Below are 6,576 nucleotides of genomic sequence, written 5' to 3'. Positions count from 1 at the left end.
GGAAGGGATTTTGGATAACTGCAATGTCTTGAGGATAGTGAGAGTACGCACACCATTCTCCGCCATAGGCAATTATTCTCGGAGATGTTGCCTACATATTCCTCTGTGACTACGATGGCTAGGCCATCAGGTTTAGTTCAAGGACATGGAATGACCCAATTCCTTTTGCCAAATGGCCCCTTGATTAATGTCGCAGAAGCTCTTTATGCTCTTAAGGCAAATCGAACCTTATTGAGCTTTAAAGATATCAGAGCCAACGGGTTCCATGCTGAAACATACTGAGAACGGAAAAGAGTTCCTTTGCATTACCTCTAATGATTGCGAATGAAAGCGCATCTTAGAGAAGCTTATATGTCAATCTAGTGGACTTTATGTCACTACAATTCAACCTATTGAATCCAATAATGTGATAAGAGAAGATCTCTTGGATTCTGACACATACTAGCTTTGGCATGACCGACTAGGACATCATGGTCGTGATATGATGATTCGTATACTAAAGACTTCACACGGACATCCATTCTTTCGAGTGAAATGAAGCAAGAATCAAATATTGATTCCCAGACTTAGTGTGACCGCCGCTGCAGCCGCCTTTGGCGCCGCTGCCTTAGGGCAGCTTCTGTCCAACGTGACAACGCCATAGATGGCGCCACCCATGGCCATGATGCCACGGATGCCACTTCCCATGGTTCCAACACCATGATGGGTGATGTAGTCACAAATTTTGCTTCGAATAGCGCTTCTGACGCTCAAGCCCAACCAAAATCCTCATTGGTTGTTTCTAAGGCCCCTCACTCGTTTTGCAAAGCCTGTTTCTTAGGGAAACTAGGACCGAGACCGTCCTACACAAAGGATTCAAAAATACTCATTCCGTTCTTACAGAGAATCCAAGGGGATATCTGTGGACCAATTCAACCACCTTGCAGACCTTTTAAATACTTTATGGTATTGGCTGATGCGTCGACACGCTGGTCACATGTCGCGCTGTTGTCCACTCGAAATGCTGCATATGCTAAACTCCTAGCCCACATTATCCGTCTACGGGCTCACTGCCCAGACCACCTAATTAAGTCAATTCGACTTGATAATGCTGGGGAGTTTACATTGAAAACGTTTGATGACTATTGCATGTCACTGGGGATTGATGTAGAACATCTAATTCCCCATGTTCATACCCAAAATGGTCTCACGAAAGTCGCTGTCAAACGACTACAAATGATAGCGCGGACATTGGTTATGCACACCAATCTCCCTGTTTCCGCTTTGAGATATGCAATATTGCACGCAGCGACAGTAATTCGTCTACGACCCACTGTCACGTAATCTTATTCTGCGTTACAGCTAGTGACTGGGTACGAGCCTGATATCTCACACTTACGCATTTGTGGGTGTGCCATTTATGTACCTATTACTCCGCCACAGCGTCTTAAGATGGGTCAACAGAGACGAATGGGCATATATGTTGGATATGAATCTCCAATTATCGTCCGCTACCTTGAACCATTGACAGGCGATCTCTTTACCGCTAGATTTACAGATTGTCACTTTGATGAGACAGTCTTCCAGTCGTTAGGAGGAGATAAGAACACAGATGTTCAACAGGAATGACAGGAATTGTCATGGTCTGTCCCCCACTATGTCTCATCTCGATCCCCATACCGCACAGTCCGAACTTGAAGTGCGACGAATTATTGACTCCAGAACGTAGCAGACACTCTGCTTGATGAGTTTTCTGATGTTGCCAAAGTGAAGAGATCACATATACCTGCTGCAAACGTGCCTGCAAGGATTGACATCCCAAATACTAGACCTAACGTCGTTCCTGAGGTACAAGGAGATGGCGCCACTGCCCATATTGGCAGTGATGTGGCATCTATGGCCGCAGGTCAGGCGAGGAAGCGTGGTAGACCGAATGGTTCGAAAGATACTCGCCCTAGAAAGAGAGCGAATGAGGCACAAACAAATCCTTTGATCATCGATACTCAAAATCCGTCCCATGAGAATGTTCCGGATTATGGTTATGTTCAAGAGACATCTTTGGGAGACGCCTCAATGTCAGAACCTATCCGTGAGAACGTAGAGATCTCTATAAATTACACTAGTGTACATGGGATGTGGAAACGAAACTCCATCATCATTGATGATGTATTCACATACTCTGTAGCACGTGAGATTATTGAGATCGATGACATCGAACCACGCTCCGTTGATGAATGCCAACGTAGAGCTGATTGGCCGAAATGGAAAGATGCAATCCAGGCAGAACTTGATTCTCTAGCGAAAAGAAAGGTATTTGGGCAAGTTGTGCCAATACCGCCCAACACCAAACCAGTTGGTCATAAATGGGTATTCGTTAGAAAGCGTAATGAGAGAAACGAGATTATAAGGTACAAAGCTCGCCTTGTAGCTCAAGGCTTCTCACAACGCCCTGGAATCGACTAAGAGAAGACGTATTCTCCCGTAATGGACGTTATTACATTCCGCTACCTTGTCAGTTTGGTAGTTTATGAAAAAATGAACATGCAGCTCATGGATGTGGTTATTGTGTATCTATATGGGGATCTGGATATAGAAGGTTTCAGATGGACTTCAATTACCCAAGTCAAGTGGCTCTAAACCACGGAGCGCGTTTGCAATGAGGTTGAAATGCTCACAATATGGATTAAAGCAATCCGGACAGATGTGGTATAACTGTCTAAATGACTACTTGATTGGGAAGGGATATGTTAACAATGAACTATGCCCATGTGTGTTCATAAAATAAAATAAAAACAAGTTCCGGATTTGCGATAGTAGCGGTTTATGTTAATGACATGAACATAATTGGCACCCTTAAAGAGTTAAGGGAAACCGCTGAACACTTAAAATTAGAGTTTAAGATGAAAGATCTTGGGAGAACACTGTTTTGCCTTAGTTTGGAACTTGAGCACCGTGACGATGGTGGTCCAATTCATCAGTCAGCTTATACCCAAAAGATGCTTAGACGTTTTAATACTGATAAAGTTAAGCCATCAAGCACCCAAATGGTCGTTCGTAGCCTTGATCTAAAGAAGGATCCATTCTGTCCAAAAGATGACGACGAAGATGTGATAGAGGCAGAAGTGCCCTACCTAAGTGCAATAGGCGCATTATTGTACTTAGCTTAATGCACAAGACCAGACATCTCTTTCGATGTGAACTTGTTAGCTAGATATAGCTCTGCAACAACATGACGCAATTGGACTAGTGTTAAAGATATCTTTCGATACCTAAGTGGTATGATTGATATGGGCTTGTTCTATCCCTATAGAGAGACAATGGATTCGGACCTATCATATGTCAAGAACGCCACCAACAGTGGTCTGTGTTCTCTCTCCCTATCCCAAAACGACATAAGTGTTTTGAAAGGTTTTGCTGATGTTGGGTACGTCTCTGACCCATACAAAGGTCATTCCCAAATTGGTTATGTATTCACCATGGGTAAGACCATGATATCTTGGAGGTCTACTAAACAGACCCTAGTCGCTACTTCTTCGAACCATACAGAGATTATTGCTCTTCACGAAGCAGTTCGTGAATGTATATGACTTAGATCCACAGTTACGCATGTTCGAAGCAATTGTGGTCTGAAGTCTACCACAGATGAGCCTACCAGCAATAATGAGGATAATGCCCAAGTTGAACAAATGAAACAAGACTACATCAAAGGCGATAACACCAAGCACATATCACCCAAGTTCTTCTACAATTAGCAACAACAGAAGCTCGTCAAGATCAGAGTGAACCAGGTTCGAGCTGAAGACAATGTGGCAGACTTGTTTACTAAGTCATTGCCCAAATCCACATTCGAGAAACATGTTGCAAGCATTGGCTTACGGAAGTTATCCAAACGCCTATGATCGTAGCCATCAGGGGGAGACACAGACATCAGGGGGAGATGTCTACATGTTGATCTCAAAACGTGAAGAGTGTGTTGTGCTCTTTTTCCTCTTCGACCGAGGGTATTTTTGTCCTACAGGTTTTTTGTTACTCGGCAAGGTTTTTAATGAGGTAACGAGATGAGCACCACGTTTGGGCGACACAAGGGGGAGTGTTCAAGTAAATTCAGATTTTGTGTCTGGCCCAAACTCGAGGTTACTTGCTCTAGTTGAAATATGGTTAGAATTAGAGATAATCTTGGAGAGTCTTAGAGATATCCAATTAATGTATGATTACCTTTTCTTATACAACTTTGATTATATGCCTTGTAATCCTCTATATAAAGAGGCCCCTATTATCAATGAAAGCACAACAATTTCTCTTCAATTATCGATTCCCTAAAACACAATTCACTTTTTTGAATGCTTAGAATGCTAAATACACCTCCTTAATTTTACCAAAACACCCTTGAATAATTAAATTTGTATCTTCAATAATTTATTATTATTTTTATCTCTATCAATTCAACCATGAAGAATTTTGTGAGTGAGTTTTCTACATTTTTGGTTTACTTTGAATGACTGAACCAGAAAGTGATTTTTGGAGGAGCCGAACAAGTAGACAATTACAAAGATTTTTCAGTTAATCCAGATCATAGTTTTTTATTTGTTTTGCAATATGGATGGTTCTAGAAAAGACTTTGGTTCTCAAATAAATAATATATATATATATATATTGATTAAATATAATTAAAAGGAGTTTACCTAGATCTTAATTAGTAACAACTACACCAAAATATTCAATAAACTTAGATTAAGAAAACTTCAAATAAGATTGTTTTGAGCTTACTTTTGTATTAAATGATGGGGTCATGTATAGAAATTAGTTATCTTTACTTAATTGTTTTAGGTAAATTATAAAGTTATATAGGTAATATAAGGAAATTTTGAAGAAAAAAAAAATTGAATGTTATACTAATAGGGGAGATAAGATTGAATTTTGCTTTCGGCCGGATCTGATGCTGTTGTGGAATGGTCGGCCACCTGAGGGGGAAACGGCGGCAGAGGTAAACTGGCCAAGGGGGGCTAGGGTTGTTGTTCGCTTTGTTTGGGGTTGGGCCTGGTTTGTTGGGCATGGACTCAACCTTAGAATTAGGGGCGCTTGGGCTTTTGGGCCTAGGTTTGAGCTCAAGTTCAGATTGGTTAAGGATGCTGCAAACAAGAAGAGCAAGACCAACCTGTTGCCGAGGTTGTTGGCTCAAGAAGAGGCTGAGGACGATGATGGCTCCGACCCTAAGGGGAAGGAGCTAACATTTTCCTAGGTCTCTCTGCTATTAGACATCTGGTTACAAGCCTATGAAAGTTGGAGTAATCTCTATGAGTTATGCTAAGATGTTTCTAGTTGTTATTTGTACCACAATTGAGTGCTGGCAGATTAGACTAGATGAATGATTTTTCCTTAGAATAGCGAGGTTGTTCTTGCTTGTTTTAGGCTTGCTTTCCAGCGAGCGTCCCTTTAGACTTTAATGAGTTTAGTACTGGCTTAGATAGGTTTATCTGGGTTTACCGGATTTCTTGTGTAAGTGCATGTTAGACTTTGGCCTATTTTATGGCTTTGATGACTAATAATATCAAAACCTATTCAAAAAATAGGGGAGATAAGAAGAATATTTTTTCTTTTTTCTTTTTCACTCTTTGTCCTTATTTGTCTTTTCATATGAGTAAACAAAGTGTATTAATAATTGAAAAAAGATAGAGGTCCAAATATCAAATTTTGAGGTGCAACTAGAACCACCCTTCCAAATATTGACTTAGATACTTGGAAATTGGAATGCTTCTTTTTATCTTTTAAACATTCTGATTCTGTTAATGCTTACTTATTTTCTTTGGAAAACTCGTAATGACCTTATCTTTAGAGATTAAATACCTATTCTAATTGAAATAGTCCATGCTACATCTCGTTATTTGTTTTTTATGATTATTCTACTCCTCCAATAAGAATTTTATCTTAGAACTTAATTAAATGGCAACCACCACATATTAGTTTGTTGAAATTAAATTTTGATGGTTCAATTTTACTGAATCACAATAGTGCAGGAGGCTTTGTGGTCAGGAATGCACAAGGTCGGTGAACCTATTTTAGTGGCTGCTAACCTGCACCTAGGCTCAATTAATGTCCTTACCACTAAGGCTATGGCTCTTAGAGCAGGCTTGCATGCTGCTCGGTTGCATTGATTTTCCAATATTGAAGTTGAAGGTGACTCCAAGCTTTTAGTTAAAAGTATAACTGGTTGCATTCAAACTCCTTAGAGAATCAAACCAGTAGTTCAAGATATTCTCAAGTTGGCCACTTTTCTCAATTCAGTTTCTTTCAAGCATGTGAAGAGGGAAGCGAGTGAATTTCTTATAGCGGATGTTATTGCCAATGCTGGTCATCACAGTCCTGCTCAGAGTTGGAATAAAATCTTTACCCCTAACTGCTAGTCATGCGTTACTATTTGATGAGTTAGGATTTGGTTGTTTAGAGGGTTTGTTCAGTAATGTTCTTTGCTTTGTCATAAAAAATAATGTCATACAACTAGGGCTGCCAGTTGGTTTGGTAATTACCAAACCGACCGATACCAACCGATATTTTAGGTTTGGTAAACTGACTTTTTGGTAACCTAGACCGATAAAACCG

This window comes from Rosa chinensis, chromosome 6 (assembly GCF_002994745.2).
Source record: "Rosa chinensis cultivar Old Blush chromosome 6, RchiOBHm-V2, whole genome shotgun sequence".
NCBI classification, from domain to species: domain Eukaryota; kingdom Viridiplantae; phylum Streptophyta; class Magnoliopsida; order Rosales; family Rosaceae; genus Rosa; species Rosa chinensis.
This window is presented reverse-complemented; position numbering follows the sequence as displayed.